Raw genomic sequence first — 20,841 nt, 5'->3', positions numbered from 1 at the left:
CATAGCTCACATAGTCTATTTTAAATATTGCATTTAGTGTTTGTATTAAATCATCATATTGTAGTTTTAATCAAAATATTTGTCAGCCGTGTTGTTAATGGATAAATATTTCTTCCGGATGCACAGCAAGAACCCTAGTCTTTGAATAAAAGATATACATATTTTTAACCTGAGCATATATTGTGAAATTATCCTCCAAAGAAACTGTTATAATTTATACCCTTTTTCAATAAGTGGTATTATTAATCATTTCCCCCATTTTTAAGCATTGCACTCACTGGTATATCTTATTCTATATTGATGAGTTTGAATTTTTAAAATGTGTGCTTTTCTTTGTTAAAGAGGATGAAACTCTCGAGGGATAAGATGGAAGAATAAAAATAAAATATGTATCATTTAATGAGCTTGAAAAACAAAACGCCAGGTGAGACAGCCCCATTCTACTTCATCAAAGAAAACATAAAACAATGGAAACACTTACACATAAACTTTGGAATAATAATGTGGCATTATCTACTGACCTGATGATACATGTAATCATAGTTTCCCCCAACAGTCCTAATTTACTTGTTGTGCCAGCATACTGTTCCGTTTAGTACTAATGGTTAGGGTACCATTGTTGCCCTTGGCTGCCACTTGGCTTACCAGCCAGCTGTTCCTATACCAGCATGCAGTCTGCAAGATGTGGAATCTTCCACATCTTGCAAGAAATTATAGTTAAAATAGATGTGAAATATACATTTTTCTTTAAAAGCTGAGCCATCCTGCCATGAAATTTCTTTTTTATTTTTTTTAAGATTTATTTATTTTAGAGAGAGCATATGCATGCAAGCAGGGAGGGGGCAGAAGGAGAGAGAGAGAATGTCAAGCAGATTCTCTGCTAAGTGCCAAGCCTGACACTGGCCTAGATCTCATGACCCCGAGATCATGACCTGAGCCAAAATCAAAAATGGGATGCCCAACTGACTGAGTCACCAAGGTGCCCCCAGGAATTTCTAAATAATAATCTGAATACTTTTGCTACAGTACCTTTGATATTTATCATAAGCTGTATATTTATTACTATTTTATTATGATGTTTGATAATATTCATTTTATTTTGTAATAACCTCTTTAAGAATAAATGGCTCAAAAGTCAAAAGTTACATATAAAATGTAAGTAATATAAACTGAAAAAATGAGCTATGGGATTTTCATTTCATTTCATTTCATTTCCATTTCTTAGAAAACTGAAATAGACAAACATTTCACAAACATTAACAATGTTTATAACATCATAAACATTAACATTAACAATGTTTATGATTTTCTTATGTGTTAGAGTGATATTGTTGTCAAACTTTTTAAAAAACTAAATAAGATACAATCCTGTAGAATGATACTCAATACCCACTTTAAAAGTTAGTAAATTAAACACAACTACCCCTAAAGTGGTGATTTAACACACAAAACTGGGGCGCCTGGGTGGCTCAGATAGTTAAGCATCTGCCTTTGGCTCAGGTCATGATCCTGGGCTCCTGGGAGGGAGTCCCTCATGGGGCTCACTGCTCAGTGGGGAGTCGGCTTCTCCCTCTGCCTCTACCTTTCTCTCTCTCTCTCTGTCTCTCATGAATAAATAAATAAAATCTTTAAACACACACCCACCCACACACACACACAAACACACACACACACACAAAACTGAAGAAGATGCATTTGTTTTGAGAGAGAGCACACACATGTGGGGGCGGGGGGGTTGCAGATGGAGAGAGAGAATCTTAAGCACGTTCCTCACCTAGCATGGAGCCCAGCTTCAGGCTTGATCTCAGGACCCTGAGATCACAACCTGAGTGGAAATCAAGTTGGTTGCTTAACAACCCAAGCCACCCAGGCACCCCAGAAGATGCATTTATACATGAAACATGTAGGTCTGTGAAGCACAACTTTTCATTTAGATCAGATGTCTAGTCTCTTAAATAAATTTTTCTCATATCAATGAGTTATTGTGAATAATGACAAAATGAATTGACTCCCGTTAATATGGTGACTCTAGCAGTTTCATCAGATGCTTGAAATAGAAATCAATTAATTCCAACAGCATTTTTTTTTCATGGAAATTAAGGAGTCAAAATAAAGTGTTTAGAAATTCATTCTGACATGACATTATAATAAATGCTTTGGTGAATTTATTAAAATGTTGGAAGATAAAACTGCTTGGTTCATGGTAATAATAGAAATACAAATTTTCATGGACCATGAGAATGTCCATGTTTCACAGTAAACACAAAGTTCTTACAAAATTAACAAACCTGGGCCACAGAAATAAACTTGGATCTGTGGTGCATACAAAAATTCATAAATTTGTCTGAACAAATTATAATATCTCAATGACCTAGACAGAAGCTGTAGTTGTTAAGCTTTACATATACGTGATCTGAGCAAATAAACCACAAAGATTTTATGATAAAGTTGACGTTGAAAAAAAAAAACAAAAAAATATCCTTCACCACCTTGGGATGCACCACACACTGGATTTTAGAAATGTCTGAGTCTTTGTGGCACCCGCTTGGTTCAGCCCTCTAAAAACATAAATAAAGAAAAGAAAAAAGAAAAAAAAAGAAATGTCTAAGCCTTTGAAGAATTATTTGGCAAAGCTCGACCTAATGGTACTACAACTGTATTAATTTTTTTTTCTTTGTAAAAGGGTCCTCCAAGAACCTTGTTTTTCTAACACCAGTAAAATATTCAAATTATTTAATAAATTTAGTATCAAAAATCTTTGAAGCTTTCACTGAATTAGTAATTGAAAATAAAGTATACAGTCAGTCCCCAAATTAAGATAGTTGGGCTTAGGATATTGTTTCTCTATACTGGTGTAGAAATGATATGCATTCTGGAGAAGACATTATTCAAATTTTGATTTTTGATCTTTTCCCAGGTGTGACATGTGGTAGGATACTCTCTTGGGATGCTGAATGGTGGTAGCCCCAAGGCAGCCACACTATTATGAAGGTAAACAATGGATACAACTAACCACTCTTTACCCATTCAACCAATCTGTTTTTCTCTTGCAGTATAGTATTTAATATTGTATATCAGCTTTGTGTTCCATATTTTGTCTAGCTATACACTAATATAAGTTTTCTGAAGATGATTAAGGCAGGCTAAGCTAAGCTGTGATGTTTAGTAAGTTAAGTGTATTAGATGTACTTTCAGCTTATGATATTTTCAAATTATGGGTTTATCAGGACATAATTGCATCATAAGTCAATATCTACACAAATAAAAATACAAGATCAAGAGGAGAACTGAATAAATTAAATAAAGACCATCAATCTTCTCACAAAATTTTATTTTTAAATTATACTATCCTTTTCTATAGAATCTTGTCTTGCAGGAGGAATTTTTTTTAATTATTTTTTATAAACATATAATATATGTTTATCTCCAGGGGTACAGGTCTGTGAATCACCAGGTTTACACACTTCACAGCACTCACCATAGCACATACCCTCCCCAATGTCCATAACCCCACCCCCCTTCTCCCAACCCCCCTCCCCCAGCAACCCTCAGTTTGTTTTGTGAGATTAAGAGTCACTTATGGTTTGTCTCCCTCCCAATCCCATCTCGTTTCATTTATTCTTCTCCTACCCCCTTAGCCCCGATGTTGCATCTCCACTTCAGGAGGAACTTTTTTATGGAGTTTCTATTTTTAATAGGATATGTGTTTTTGTGGGTTTTTTTTTTTTTTTTACGAGAATGGAATGAAATTAAAAAGGCCTATAATTTTGCAACTTGAACAATTTGAGAGGGTTTTTTCCTTAATGAAACTATTTGGAAGAAGAAAAAGATTCTTAAAAGAGCCTAAAAGATAGTATCTGTGAAAATACTTGGTGTAAAATAATAAAAATTTTCAATAAAAATATTCTTCAGTGAGTAAAATCTTTTCTGAGTTTAGATTTATGTCAGGCCCTTCATAGAATATCTTGCTCAATTACAGAGAAGAGTGGAAAATTCAGATTTATTAATCCAATAGATAAAATTCAAGGAACACTTATGGCAATTGCAGAAGAAATTTGAAAATATTAAGACTACATTAAAAAATACATTCAACATACAAATAGTGATGGATTAATAAACTGGTTAATAAAAGTTATTTATCTAAATCTAAGATTATTTTGATTATTTATTTAAAACCTTAAATAATAGGCATAAAGCCTTTTTTCAACTTCATATTCATTGTACACAAATACTATCCTTATTTTTCAGGACTAATTGTATTACTTAAAGCTGGTTTTGAACAGGACTATTTAATTAGCCAACCAATGTATTATAACCTATTTGTCAGTCAGTAAATACAAAAAAAAATCTTAAAATTACACAATGCTTTTTTTTTTTTTTTTTTAAGAACACTTCAACTCTCCAAGTATCCCAGTGTCTATAATAACTTATATGGTAACCCTGTCTATGACTAACACTGTTCTTATTATTTACCAAAAAGAACAGGAACTCGAAGTGACAGAGTCAAAAATGTTCATAGCTCTATTATGAGGTTGAAATCAAAATCCAATTGCTTGAATTGTGTGATATACAGAAAAGTCATGAGGAGAGTATATCCTAAGGGTTCCCATCACAAGGAGAAATTTTTTCCCCTTTTTTATTTTCTTCTTTCTTTTAAATTCTATCCATATGAGATGAAGAAGGTAGACTGGACTTACTGTGGTAATCTCCTCATGATATATGTAAATTAAACCATCACACTGTATGCCTTAAGCTTATACGGTGATGTACGTCAATAATTTCTCAATAAAACTGGGAAAAATCCAAGGGCTCAAAACCAGAACAATGACTAAATATAGTTTGCTATTGATTACTACATTACTAATGAAATGAAACTATAAAACACAGATGAATCATACCAACATAAAACTAAGGAGAAGGAGACTTACATACAAAACACCAAAACCAGATTAGATTATAATTATTACCCAGATATTCACAGGAGACAAAATAAAAAGAAATTTTAAGAGTGTTGTTACTGACAGAGAGAAAGAAAGAATCAAGGTTTTGGGGGTTCCAGGAATATTCTATTTCTTGACCTTGATGGAGTTCAGACAAATGTCTCCCTGACACTAATTAATAAAACCTACATTTGGATTTCATTTGTTTTATTGTAGAGGTGTCAAAAAGTTTTCATTTTAAAAAGGAATATAGAGAAACATTCTGAAAACGTTCTGAAAATTTTTACTCTAAAAGCCTCTTTTTGTCATTTGCCACAATAGTTGATACTTTTGAAATACAAAGCTATTAAAAATTATATATCAAGGTGATTGTTCTAATCTAAGTGAGCGTGTGTGTGTGTATGAGTTGTGCTTACATGTATGTTTCTGTAGTTTCTGCATGTATAAATGCACATCTCTGCTTATGTGTTTGTCTGCATGAGTGTGTGTGTGTGTGTACACATGAATTTGCACGTGAGAATGCTTTGTATGCTTTGGGGTAAAGTAAGGATACATTTTTTTTTACATGGGAAAATATGATTTTCACAGAAAGATCAAGATGAACTGGGAAATTGAAAATGAAAGCCCCAAAACAGAAAGCAAATTTCAAGTAAAGGAAATACAAGAAACCATGTATTGTTTTCATCAACTTTGGTGGTTTAAGATACATACTTTAATATTAGCTTATTCCCAGATTTTTGTTTTCTCCGTGTTTGGTTCATGCAACTCTAATGACTTGGTGAAAATAGAGCCCTCAGCTAGACGAAGAGGCGCTCCTCCTGCTATTCTCACATTACTCTCAGTTCATACTTCTTTTCACTACCTCCTTAGGAGTATTATCCCCAAACAAAAACAAGAAACACCTGCTGTATTATACACAACTTTCAATCAATTCACCAGTAGCTTTAGCATAATAGAAAGAAATCAAGCAAATTATTAGTCTGTTTGGGAACTGTGAGAACAGATTTAAAGGATGTGAGTATTTTCATTTCAAAGTAATTTGGTTTCTTTGCCTTTTTGTAATTATGGAGCACCAAATTCTTTTTGCCTTGCCACTTACAATTTTCATCATTGCCTTTTATGATATTTGTTGAAAAAGTTTCTGAATATTAGGCACCACCAAATATAAAGACACACACACAAACACACACACAAATACACACACCAATCCCACATACACAGATAACATTGTCCAACCTTTTCCAAGAGATTCAAGTTTCATGATAATCACTCTGCCATTCCCTCAAGTTCTGAATTCATTTATTTAATCCTCTCAGTCTTTAATTTGGTACTTTGATTCTCAGGTAGCAAAATTCACTTAAACTAACCTAAGCAAAGGTTTATTGATTGTTACATAATATATTGGATAAAAGCACAAGCTCTTACAGATCTGCCTTTGAATAGTAGCTCAAATGATAATTAATGTTGTACACATGGGGCACATTAGTTCATCTCCATACAATTCTACCTCCTCATTTATAAAATAATTATAATATCGTGAGATAAAACTTTAGTAATGTAGAAACTAGCTATCAAAATCAAGCAAAAATGAAGTCATTATTAGAAAGGTAGACAATTAAGATTATTGAGCAATTGTTAATTTCCCAGCTTTGTCTAGTAATGCAAATATTTGGTAATTTTTTTTCTTTTGTTGCTTGGTTTTACCTTAAATGAGTGGGATGCAAACCGAAGTATTTTATAGGGTTATATCAAATTTTATGGATCTATTGCAAAAGTTGAAAAAATAATAAATAATTGGACTTTATCACCGAAAGAAGTCACTTGTATTTTTGCATAATCAAATGCACATGCAAGTGCAAACCATGTGCTAATATTAGTAAATACAGCATAGCAAATAACTTCATTGCTCCTCATCAGTCTCCAGGTTGGAAAGCTTAGGGAAAACATACAACCCATTTTCATTCTATGGGATCGGTTTAGTGAAGAAAAGAAGGAAGGGAGGGAGGAAGGGAAGGGGGGAGGGAGGGAAAGAAAGAAGGGAAAAAGGAAAGAAGGAATGAAAGAAAGAAAGAGGAAAGGAAAGGGAAAAGGAAGAAGGGAGGGAGGAAGAAGAAAGGAAGGAAGAGAAGAGGGAGGGGGAAGGAGAGAGAGAGGGAGAAAGAGAGAAAGGAGAGAGAAATACGGGGCACCTGAGAGGCTCACTTGGTTAAGCAGCTGCCTTTGGCTCAGGTCATGATCCCAGGGTTCTGTGACTGAGTCCTACACTGGGATCCCTGCTCAGGAGGACACCTACTTCTCTCCCTGCCTACCACTCCTCCTGCTTGTGCTCTTTCTCTTTCTCTGACAAATAAATAAAATCAGAAAGAAGAAAGGGAAGACGCAAGGAAGGTAGGAAAAGACGGACGGAGTCCAAAGAACTAATGTTCTCATTTACCATCCTTAAGTATTTCTAAATTTTTAAAATCTTTTTTTAGTAAAGTTAAAATAATTGTTGGGCTGTGAGTTCTTTTTTTTTTTTTAATTTAATTTAATTTAATTTCTTTCAGTGTTTCAAAATCGTTTATACACCACACCCAGTGCTCCGTGCAATATGGCTGTGCATTCTATTACCATGTTCAAGGTACATTTTGAGTTTGAAAATGTCTGACCTGATCTTTCTAGTCATATAGGCTATTTACTATAATAGCCCAGGTTATTAGTACCTCTATTCCCTTGTGCAACACAACAGATCCATAAACTGGTGCAACTCTGGGTAGCGGGTGAAGAAAGCTCAGGGGGAGATGAGCAATGCTGAGAGCAAAGAGGTGACTTTTTTTGTTTTCTTTTTTTTGCAAAGCAAGAACTTTTTGCTTCCTCTTGTCTATGAGACCAAGTCCCGCTAATTCCCTCAGGTTGGTGGTTTTGTCTGTGAAATAGATGCGAGAAATAGAGTGGCAGTAGTATAGTCTGCTTTTTTATATGAAAGGCAAATTTGCTACGTTTGGGGAAATTATGAGTTTGATGCTCAGGACTATGGACACGGAAGCTCCAACGCAAATACAAATTAATGTCTTCTCACAGCCTGGGGCATGGCTAATGGACTGACTTGGCCTGAGGGCCGAGGGTGCTCAGAAGGCAAGTGTATTAATGGAAGGAAAGAGCAAGAGTCAGGCAATATGAAATCCAGTGTTCTGACCCTATACTTGAAAAAAAAGAAGGTACAGGGGTGGCAGTAATTCTGGAGGAGTCATGGCAAAAGAATACTTTGAGTGACTCTATTGTTCCTGCATGATCCCATAGAATGAACCTCTAACCTCGGTCCACAAGGACTGCAACAAGTAAGGAAGCAGTCCTATGTGGCTGGTGTCTGATCCCTTAAGCCCTTGAGTCCTGGATCACTCACCCTATAAAGACTCGTCTAGCTTACTGAGAAAAATATCAGCCTTCAGGGAATTAGCCAGGGCTTGTTCTCGCTGACATATGGAGGTGAAAAGTTGTTTATTTTCTCTCCAATATTGGTTGGCTCATAGTTTTCATTCATTTATTCAAAAATATACATATTTAGAAATGACTATACCAGGCTTTGACTTAGGTATTCAATCGCAGGTGTAACACATATTTCTTCTTAGAGCTTACTATCTGAAGGAAGAGAGAAATAACATAGAGTAAACAATCCAACACAAATAGTGAAATGATAATCTGAGAATACTATGGTAGAATCAAATTAGACATTTTAACTATATGAATTCTTCTGATCCATGAGCATGGTATCTTTCCATTTTCTGTGTCAACTTCAGTTTCTTTCACCAACATCTTATGGTTATAGGATACAGGTCCTTCCCCTCCTTGCTTAAATTTATTTCTAGGTATCGTATTCTTTTTGATGCAGTTGCAAAAGGGGTTGTTTATTTTCTCTTTCCACTAGTTGATTAGAAATGTATCTCATTTCTGTATATTAATTTGAATCCTCCAACTTTCCTGAATTCATTGGTTAGTTCTAATAGTTTTTTTTTTTTTTGAGTGAAAACAAGTTTTAGTCTGAATATTATTAACTTTTCAAAGCTTCTCTTAATTTTGTATGCTTCTTTATTTGGTTTAGAGAATCCTTCACTAGTCCAAGGCTAATTTTCTGCTAAGATTTTTTAAATTATGTTTATCACATTTTTCCTTAACCTATCTGGAACTTGTTCTTGCATATTGTGTGAAATAAAGACCTTATTAATTCTTTTAAAGTGTGATTCTTGAAGAGTCTGCCCAATCACTACTGACCTATAATACACGCCATTCATATACATGCATGCATCTGATCTTGGGTTCTTTACTCTTTTCCTTTTATTTCCTTTCCTTTTCTTTTTTCTTTCTTTTCTTTTTTTTTTTTTGTTGTTGTTGTTGTTGTTGTTGTTGTTGTTGAGAGAGAGAGAGAGAAAGAGACATGAGGTAGGAACAGAAAGAAAAGAAGAAAGAAGAAAGAGAATCTTATGACACTGAACTCATGACCTGAGCCAAAAACAAGAGTTGAACACTTAATCGACTGAGCCATCCAGATGTCCCTGTTTCATTTTTCACTTTCCCTATCATTCAACCAAAAGAATACACCCCTAGTTGCTACAAATATATATATTTGTATATACACACACTCCAAGTACAAATGTCCCCCCTACTCACTCTCTCTTTTTTTTTTTTAAGATTTTATTTATTTGACAGACGGAGATCACAATTAGGCAGAGAAGCTGGCAGAGAGAGAGGGAAGCAGGTGCCCTGCGGAGCAGAGAGCCCTGAGATCATGACCCGAGCCAAAGGCAGACGCTTACCCCACCAAATCACCCAGGTGCCGCCCCCCCGCAACTCTTACATATACATTGTGGAATGGAAAATAAATATTATTGGCATTCTCATTGGAATTACACAAAATAGAGCTAAAGTTTTCAGAAAAATTGATAATGTTATGACACCTAATGAGCCTTTTATATCTCTCTAGTCAACTTTGATCTTATTTAACATCTTTCATTGAAGTTCCAGTTTACTCCATAAAGGTTTACATAAATTTGTCATTTATATATACGCAGGTACTTATTGTTGCTGCTATGCAAAATGGATTTTTTGTTGTTGTTGAGGAATGTTCACATGCTTTTAATAGCATTCAGACATCCTTGGTACTTAATTTTTTTAAGATTTAATTTATTTATTTGAGAGAGTGAGAGGGCAAACATGAGGAGGGCAAGGGGCAAAGGGAGAAGCAGACTCCCCAGTGAGCAGGGAGCCTGATCTGGGACTTGATCCCAGGACCCTGAGATCATGACCTGAGCTGAAGGCAGATGCTTAACTGACTGAGCCACCCAGACATCCCAATCTCTATATAGTCATTGCTATGCTAGGTAAAAAACTTCCTTTGGATAACATAAGGAGAAATGAACTTCATTATCTAATCCTGCTCTTACTTTCAGTAAATTTGCTATTTTATTAATGTGAGTAATTTATAAGTCCTGCAGAATTTCTCTTGGAAGAGTTCTCACGTCTGTCCCTGCCTCGTGTCCATCCGTTTGCACACAATCGCACTTTCTTGCCGCAGTCCCCCATCACATCAAGCCCCGATTTCCAGAATAGCTTCTCAAATCAATCCATTGTCTAGTGCTCCACCAAACCCAAGTCTAGACTACAGAAAATCTCTGAATGAATGAAATGTACCTTATCCACGAATAAAAATGTTCAATGGCTAAAATTCAGATCCTATTAGATTTTCCCTGTCTCTCATTTAACTTCCTTTAGAAGAGCTTCTGTAATACGTACTCACAATCTGTTTTTCCATCTTGGTATCCTTCTTTCCCATCAAATCATCAGGCCTCTTTGCCATCTCTCTCCCCTTATCCCCACGAGCCACATTCACTCATATCCCCAAAAGCTTCTTTTATATTTGTCCCTGTCTCCTAATGTTTTCTATACCTCTCACAAAGAAAACAATACGCTCACCTTCAAAATCCAAGTTAAGCCCCACTTTGATTTTAGGTTTTCTCTCGTTACTCTACCCACATTCATAGCTCACAATCTTAAATTCTTTAGTAATTATTCTTCACACATTCATACTGTTAGAATCTAACCATATAATGTGCTGTTTTCGTGTTTTTATATTTCATCTGTTGGCAATATTGGATTGAGTTTGTAATATGGCCAGACTTTGTTTCTGCAACCAAACCTCTTTGGTATTTTTCAAATGGGACTTTTTGCATCTCCCAAAGGAAATGCATTAACCTAAAAAGTAATAGCTGCTCAAGCAATATTTGTTTATTAATTTCCCTTATTTACTCTTCAATTCCTGTAACAGAGCACTTGTGCACACATTAAACACTGAATGTTTATTTAACATACTTATGTGCATTATGTATCTCTCCTGAAGGTAAAATATGTAGTATTTTTTTCTCTTTCGAACTCGGGAAGTTTTTATAAAAATAATAGTGTTTCTCTGGAAAAATCTGTATACAGTGTAATGAAAATGCCAGAATCTTCATATAGGTTTTGTTTGATTTGCCTAATCTTTATTATTATAGTTTGCTTATTCCAAATCAACTTAACAGAATAAGAATTCAGAATAAAGCATGAACACTTCGTTGTTAACATCAAATGGAGGTATGTTAATACTTCATTATAAGTATATATTACTAACTTCTCTCTCATAGCCTATCAGTGATGAGTATATATGACTATCAAATACCTTATTTATAAAAGAGGATATTTTACTTTAATATCTTACAGATAACTAACCATTTATTAGGTACAATTTCTACAGTCTACCTATCTATCTAGGAGTCAATTAATTTGCTTCCAACTGCCTCCTTTAAAGACTGCAGCATTTCTAACTTCATCTACAGCTTAATCTGTTTGAACTTTAAGTTGTGAAAACTGTCATAACGGGAGCCACTTCAGAATGGAGCTGGAGTGGCCACTGCAGAGATACGGCCTTACCCACCTTTGTTTCATCTGGGCTCAGACCCCTGGCCTGGTTAAATGGCCATTGTTTTAAGCAATTACTTGAGGAGTCAGTAGGAGAAGGAACATTTTGATCACAACACTGATAAGGGTTTCTGAAGATAAAATCAGTCACCAATTGATGTCTAACTGAGTTAACTTGTTAACACCTAGAGAAAAACTGCTTTTTTTTCTTTTCTTCAACTTATGTAATTAACCCCCTTCCTATTCCTCAAACAACAACAACAACAAAAACAACAAAACAAAAACCAGTGCCTTCACCCTAGAAGGAGGAACACTATTTGGGTAACCTCCTGAATTCAGGAGGGCAACCTCCTGAATCTGTGCTCCCCAAATTGCAATGCTTTAACCCCAAATAAACACTCATTTGCCTCTCATTGTGGCTCTTTGTCTCCAGGTTGACAAAGACAGGAAGTAGCCATTAATGATTTAACACTTACAGTAAACTCCCTAAGTGGAAACGTATTTTTGTAATTCCAAATATATAAGTTTGTAATTTATAATTGAATGACAAATATTTTTAAAGATTTATTTACTTATAGGACGCCAGGGTGGCTCAGTGGGTTAAAGCCTCTGCCTTCACCTCTGGTCATGATCCCAAAGTCCTGGGATTTTTGCCTGCCTCTCTGCCTACTTGTGATCTCTGTCTGTCAAATAAACAAAATATTTTTTTTAAAAAGATTTATTTATTTATTTGAGAAAGAGAGAGCAGGTGGGGAGGGAGGAGGTAGGGCAGAGGGAAAAGGAAAGAATCTCAAGCAAACCCCCACTGAATGCAGAGCCAGATGCCAGGCTTGATTCCGGGACCCTGAGATCACGACCCGAGCTGAAACCAAGAGTTGGACATTTAACCAGCTGAGCCACCCAAGCGCCACTTGAATGAGAGGTATTTGAACAAATGAAGAGAAAAATGATCCATTTCTTCTGTCCCTTTTATTTCAGGGAAGTAGTAGATGATAAAAAATACTGGAAGTATGTTTCCAATTATAGGTCCTATTATTCTAGGGAATATGGGTATAGATAACTAGTTAAGCTCTATATAAATATCTTTATGAGTACAGAAAACTTAAAAACTATCAGCTTATACTCTTAACAGTTTCTTATAATCCAAGCTTATTTCTTCCAAAATGTATTGTCTATGATATTTCATCATATTTTTTACCATTGATATAATTTTTTTTTTACTATTATGGATAGTTACCATTTCTTGCCCTTTTTTTTCCCACCCTTCAAAAACTATATCATCTAAAAAAGAAATAAAGTGGCACCTGTGTGGCTCAGTTGGTTAAGCGTCTGCCTTCAGCTCAGGTCGTGATCTCAGAGACCAGGGACAGGGCCCCACATGGGGCTCCCTGCTCAGTGGGAGCCTGCTTCTCCCTCTCCTTCTGCTCCTCTTCCCTGCCCGTGCTCTCTTTTGTTCTCTCTCTCTAAATAAATAAAGTATTTTAAAAAAAATAAAACAAAAATTAAAAAATTAAAATAAAAACTGCAATAAGTCACCTTTGAGAAATTCCAACAAAAACAAAATTTAAACAATAGTTCAACTGAACGTTTTATCAGAGCTTTCTGCCTATGGATGCCGCCGTGTAGGCATCCATAAACTCTCCCTTCCCACCACTGTCATATCTAAGTCAGAGTCTCCTAAGGAGCCTGAACAGCTGCAGAAGCTCTTCCCCAGAGGCTTGAGCTTTGAAGAATCTGACAAGGAGCCATTATGAGCCATCAGGGACACTTACGGACTGTGTGGTGATGAGAGACCCAAATTCCAAGCACCCCAGAGGTTTTGGGTTTGTCAAGTATGCCACTGGGGAGGGGGTGGATGCAGTCATGAATGCAAGGTCACACAAGGTGGATGGAAGAGCTGTGGAACCAAAGAGAGAAAAGGCTCAAAGACCAGATGCCCACTTAAGTGAGAAAAGGATTTTCCTTGGTGGTATTAAAAAAGACACTGAAGGACATCATTATTTTGAACAGTATAGGAAAATTGAAGTGATTAAAATCATGACTGACCACTGGAATGACAAGAAGAGAGGATTTGATTTTGTAACACTTGATGACCATGACTTTGTACGTAAGATTGTCATTCAAAAATACCATACTGTGAATGGCCACAGCTGTGACATAAAGAAAGTCCTATCTAAGCACGATATGGCTAATCTTTCATCCAGCCAAAGAGGTAGAAGTGCTTCTGGAAAATTTGGTGGTGGTGATGGAGGTGGTTTTGGTAGGAAAGACAACTTTGATCATGGAGGTGACTTCAGTGGTGAGGTGGTTTTGGTGGCAGTCATGGTGGCAGTGGATATGGTAGCCGTGGGGATGAATAACAGATGTGGTAATGCAGGAAGCAATTTCAGAAGTGACAGAAACGATAATGACTTTGGCAATGACAAAAGTCAATCTTCAAATTTTGGACCCATGAAAGGAGGGAATTTTGGAAGCAGAAGCCCTGGGCCCTAAGATGGTGAAGGCCAATACTTTGCCAAACCATGAAACCCAAGCAGCTATGGTGATTCCAGCAGCAGTAGTAGCTGTGACAATAGCAGAAGGTTTTAATTACTTCCAGGAAACAGAGCTTAGCAGGAGAGGAGATCCAGAGAAGCGAAAAGAGAGCTACAGATTACAGGATTTATGAACCTAGTCAAGCACAGTGAATGCAGGCTCTAGCTGCTACAAAGAAAACGTGTTTTAGACAATACATATGTGTATGGGCAAAAAGCTCAAGGAGTGTATTTGTGACTAATTATATAAAAGGTTATTTTAGTTTTTCTGTTCTGTGGGAATTTTAAAGCATTTCAAATGATTTTAATGCCATTTTGTTTGTGCACCCATGCTATTGATTGTTAAATGCTATGGTCTGATCATGATGCTGAATAAATTGTGTCTAAATAAATAAATAAAAATTGTATCAAAGATTTTAACATTTTAATGTGCCATATGAAATTTCAAGAAGGACAGTACTCTGTACAAGATTTCCTGAAAATTTATAACCATGGAACTGAAGGACCAAAAATCTTCCATCCCAAGAAATGGCTCTTCAGCATGTTGATTATTTTCAGCTAGGTTTTTTTGTTTCTTGGTGGGTTTTTGTTTTTGTTTGTTTGTTTGTTTTTACATTTTAGAGCAAGAGAGACAAAAAGGAGGGGCAGAGAGAGAGGGACAGAGAGAATCTCAAGCAGACTCCATGCTGAACATGGAGCCCAATACCGTGTTCGACCCCAAGACTCTGAAATCATTACCTGAGCTGAAACCAAGAGTCAGACACTTAAGTGACTGGACCACCCAGGTGTCCCTGGTTATTTATTTATTTTTTAAATAAGATCTACACCCAATGTGGGCTTGAACCCATGACTCCAAAATCAAAAGTTGCGTCTTCTACAAACATTGAGCCACTCAGATTCTACCTTAAGATGGTTATTTTTAAGAAACTGCAGAGAAGGTCTGAAAACTGTAGAAGCTACTCCTTTGTAAGAAACTTACATTTATAATGTTGTAAGGGTGTCTCCCTCACTATACCTGGAAGAGGGAATGGCTCAATCTCTAGAAATTTATCTGTGGAGAAGGCAATAAGTGAAATCTGTGTAAGGGCCTTATCTTTGCTGACTGTTTTTCCTGGCAACCTCCCATTATGAACACCTCATCTCTAATACCTGCCTTTGTCTTTAGCTGAAGATGGTATTTAAGATGCTATGTTCAGTCATTTTGAGGTGTTGCTCAGCTCTTGGGTCTTTCCATGTATGTATACATGTTATTAAACTTTCATTTGTTTTCCTCTTATTGATCTGCTTCATATCAATTTAATTATTAGACCCAACTGAAGAACTTAGAAAGGTAAAAGGAAATTTTTTCCCCAACAGAACTGTTCTTTTCTCAACTTTACTGTAGGATTGAAGATATTTTGAAAAATCTTGGTATGGTGGAAACACTGTGCGTTTTTGGATGCCTGGAGACTACATTTAAATCCCAATCCCTTCCAGCTCTGTCTTTGTTAATTAAATATTTGAGCCTTGATATCATCATATGTAAACAGGAAATATTACTGACCTAATAGGACCATTGTATGAATGCAATAAGCTAATTCAGATAACTCATTTCAACATTTACTTAGGTCCTAGGCAAAGACCAGCACTTGGTTAGGAGCCAGAGATAAACAGATAATTAAGACATAACCCCTATTCTCAAGGAATTCACTATTTTCAAACTCACTGTCCATTTGTTAATATGGGAATTCTCTCTGGCCACAATGTTCTTATTTTCTATATTCTTCTCTGTATGTCTCAATCACTCTTTTGTGGCTGGCAGCTCAAAACTCACTTTCCTAATCAGAGCATTTTAGTTCTCCATTTCCCCAAACCAAATATCCTTCAACATCTAAAGCCCACAGATGGAAATCAAAAGGCCATATTCTGGATATCTGTCCTTACAAGTACAAAGGATGGAAAATACTTGAAATCAGAGATTTTTCATGAACAGAGTTCGGATAAGATTTGTAACAATTATCTCACCCAGTGTTGACATAGGTAGAGTGAAGCAACATCACTGTATTTTCTTGAAGGCCCTGAGATCATCTGGAAGTTTTTGTTACTATTATTTTGTCCATCTTCACTTGGCTAGTCCTATTTAAAATGATAACTTTTTCAGGGTGCCTGAGTAGCTCAGTGGGTTAAAACCTCTGCCTTTGGCTCATGTCATGATCCCAGGGTCCTGGGATGGAGCCCCACATCAGGCTCTCTGCTCCACGGGGAGCCTGCTTCCTCCTCGCTCTGCCTGCCTCTCTGCCTACTTGTGATCTCTGTCTGTCAAATAAATAAAATCTTTAAAAAAGGTAAAAAATAAAAAATAAAATGATAACTTTTTCAAGAAAACAAATTAAAATAAAAGCTTTTTGAGCCAAATACTATACATGCAAAGTGTGGATCTCTCATAAAAATCAGCAGTTGTTCTGATGAATATAGCAATGCACTCAAATAAGAAAAGAAAAAAAAAATAGATATAAAACAACAAATTCACACACAAAAAATATTCATATGATTATTAATGCTTATTTATTTATTTATTTATTTATAGATTTATCAGAGATGGGGGGGAGGAACAGAGGAAGAAGGATAGAGAGAATCTCATGCAGACTCTGCACTGAGTGCAGAGCCTGACACAGGGCTTGGGGCTTGATCTCATGGTTCTGAGCTGAAATCAAGAGTCAAACACTTAAGCAACTGAGCCACCCAGGCACCTCACATATTAAATGTTTCTTAAGTAATAGATTAGAATGTGCTTAGCTAAATAAATCATAATTTATTCCAATTCAAAATGAATGAGTAACCAGTATATCAAAGCAATAAAGGCAGTTGCAAAAAAATTTAAAAACAAGGTACCACCTCAGCATTGAAATAATTTAAATGTTATACCAATGACAAACAATAAAGCATTTATTGAACCACTGCTGTGTGTTTAGCACTGTTATAGGTCTTTTTGTTTTTGTTTTGTTTTGGATGTGAAGGAAAAGATTAGAAGCTGAAGCTTCAGATTAGAATTTGCAGGAACGAAAAAGAAAAATCTTGTAATCTGGGGCAGACAGGGCTGACTTCTACCTGTTAGATAGCAATAATCATAGAACACTTCAGATATATATCTTAAGGGAAAAATTCACCCAGCTAGTTTGTTAGTTTGGGTTGATTTTGTTTTCCAAGTTGGTTACTCTTAACTGAGGCTAGAGGCAAATCTTTTATTAAATTATGTTTTACTAAAACCATCAACAACAACAACAAAACCCAATAAAATACGGTAAAATTAGACATACCAAATAATAAAAATCAAAGTTAAAAATTTTTTTAGATTATTTATTTATTTATTATTTATTTGACAGACAGAGATCACAAGTAGGCAGAGAGGCAGGCAGAGAGAGGAAGGGAAGCAGGGTCCCAGCTGAGCAGAGAGCCCGATGCGGGGCTCGATCCCAGGACCCTGGGATCATGACCTGAGCTGAAGGCAGAGAGAGAGAGGAGGAAGCTGACTCCCAGCTGAGCAGAGAGCCCGACGCGGGGCTCGATCCCAGGACCCTGGGATCATGACCTGAGCTGAAGGCAGAGGCTTTAACCCACTGAGCCACTCAGGCACCCCCAAAGTTAAAATTTTTAATGTCCTCTGAGTTGGCACAAAAATATTTCCAACAGTGTTTTCCTTCTACTCTATTGCCTGCTTCAAATTTGGATAGCAAAATAAGCATTAGACACCCATGTTTTTTATCTCAATCCATAAAAATCCAGGAATGAGCATATATGGAAGAATAAAGATTATAAGGGCAAGATTGGATTCTTGAATCAACTAATGACTTAGAAAATAAGGTTGCTGTTGTTTTTTACATTTCATAATTTTATTCCCAACTCAGTAAAAATGTAACATCATCCTGTCTTACCTTATAATTTTTCATCATGCAAAAGGAAAATATTATTACTCACTTATTTCCATAGAGGTAATATATGGAAGGAAAACCTCTCCTCCACCCTATTAACTGTAAGGACTGGGGCTTAAGAATTAAATTGACAAAAGACAGATTAACAGGAGAAAGGGGATATACATTTTACTGATGTTAATATTCTTTCATTTATGGGAACTTCACAGAAAAGAAATGAAAATCCAAAGAGGTGGTTAGACCTGAGAGTTTATATACCATTTTAATGAAGGGTGATACTTTCTGGAGAAGTAACTAGGTAAGAACGAAGGGGTTTGGGGCTTCTAAGGACAATAAATTGTGGGAAGGTAAGTATATGGAGAAACTCATAGAAAATGAAGGTCATTTTGTTTGTGCAGAATCATTTCACTGTTTTCTGTCTTCTCCACAGCCATAAAATTCCCCTAGAGTGGGGATTTATGGCAATCTTCATTTCTTAGTAATTTCTGCTTTTCATCAGATAAGGGAAGCTCCAAGACCTTTCTGAATCTGTTAATTCTCAACTGCCGTCAGCACAAAATAATCCACATTCCAAAGTGGCATATTTCGAGGTGGCATATTCAGATCCCCTTCAGTTCAAATGGCAGCTCCAACAAAAGCATTGTCACTATACTTTCACAGTTTCTGTTACTGGAAACTAAAGTCAATTAACTCTTGATCATGAACAGTTGTCAGGAGTCATACCCAGTCAATATTCCAGCTGTAGTTTCATTTCCTGGAAGAGCTTCAGCTCAAGGTAGAGAGCCAGATTCCCTCCAGCACTTGGAAGATTCTTATTACTTTAGGTAATTCTAGAGGCTCCTTCCCTCATGAGTTTCACTTATATTTCCAAAGATCTTACAATGAACAAGTGTACCCACATATTCAGAACATGAGCTCTCAATTTTTGAAAATGCATTATTTCTGTGATGCAAATATCAAGGAAAAGGAACCTAGTCTCCCTTTATTCACATATTCCTGCATGATGCTGTGGATTCCAGAATCAGACCCATTAATCAAATCTGTTACCACGCAATCACCAGAGATTAATAGCTTCCCTTTGTATTTCATCTTTACATCTTGTTCAAATGCCAAACGTCTCTTGTTAACAAAATCCAGGTAGAATACTGCTGGCAAGTAAGTCAGAGAAAAACTGTTTCCGGGGTTTACCTTCCTTTAGTAAAGGGGAGACTTTAACAAGGTGAGGGTAATAAATGCATCCTGATACGTTACATATAGGTATGACTTCGAGTTATCTGAACAATTCACAAATATTATCAAGTAGCTCCCCTGACAGTTTTTGTTCTACTCAACAAAACATCAGAGTCGTCTTCCTTCAGATTACTTTATCTGCTATAGAACCTTTTATTTTTTTAACTGTACAATCATCAAAATAAGTTTTCCAGAGTTAAGTTCTTACTGAAAAGATAAGTGAAATGACTGAAGCATTCTGTTCATTTACCCCAAAAGAGTACTGTGTCTTTTCACCAAGGAAATAAGGCTTACATGCCAAAGCGATTACATGTAGGTTTCAGAGTTGGGTAAATATAACAAGCAACAAAATACCAAATCTAATGTCCCTTACTTTAGGCAAAAACTAAACCAAAGGATGGTGTTCTTCCAGGTGGTCCTTTTCAAAATTTTCCCTAATCTTAGTATTAAGAAGCATGTTAAGTATCAGCGATTCCTCCAAAATATTCACGCCCAAATCTGCTAAAACACTGTTTGCTATTAGACTATAAATTTAAAAAGTAGCAGTAATTCCATTAAGGACTAGATCTTGTCACTTTGGACTATCTCTTGGGTGTCTTATCAGCAAATGTGGAAACTGAAAGACAATGTGTCAGTCCAGTTCTCTATCCTCTCTCGGTCAAAGGAGCCTTTATCAGGCAGCACACTCAAACTAAAAAAGGATGAAAGAGCCAACTCCACTCATTTCTTTTTTGTGTATAGGGATGGAAAGTAAACTACAGCTCCCAAACCGGGCCACGGTGTATATTTTACTCAGTTGTCTAGATAAGCGCACTGTACATGCTATATGATATGAACAGAACCTATAGCAGTATGCACTTTTTTAAAAATGCCATTTCTATTACTTTAAATCAAAGATATGGGAGCTGATGAGCAACTGCCTGGGATGAGAGAGAAGATCAAGCACAGGATGAATGATCACAGTCTGACTACGGGGCGACACTGCAAAACAAAGGCAAATTTCAGTTTTGGGTAATGACTTTTCTATGTAACCTACATTTTTGAGTTTAGGTGATCTATCATTTTTGAGGTTACGTTACTGCTTACATTTTAAGAATGGAACATTGAATCGCATCTCCAATGAATTCAGTTGGGTAATAAAAACGTTGCTAAGTGAATTGAGTGTAAATAGGAATAAGAACGTAGGCATTTATTCAGTTGTAACTTGGAAGTTACAACTTCTTTTATCAAAGCAGCCCTTAGCAACTTCTCCTGTGCAGTATTTGGCTGTCAAGGTTACCAGCTGTTCTTCAGAACCAGCCAGGT

General features: G+C 36.1%; 1 pseudogene; it reads left to right on the top strand.

Annotated features, from left to right (window-relative positions):
- LOC116573598 overlaps positions 1 to 14,224 on the top strand; it is a 90,530-nt pseudogene extending 76,306 nt beyond the window's left edge.
- Positions 14,225 to 20,841: the final 6,617 nt, after the last annotated feature.

Source organism: Mustela erminea, chromosome 14 (genome assembly GCF_009829155.1).
Source record: "Mustela erminea isolate mMusErm1 chromosome 14, mMusErm1.Pri, whole genome shotgun sequence".
In the NCBI taxonomy this organism is placed as follows: Eukaryota; Metazoa; Chordata; class Mammalia; order Carnivora; family Mustelidae; genus Mustela; species Mustela erminea.
The sequence above is the reverse complement of the archived record's forward strand: the minus strand, read 5'-3'. Positions and strand labels throughout refer to the sequence as shown.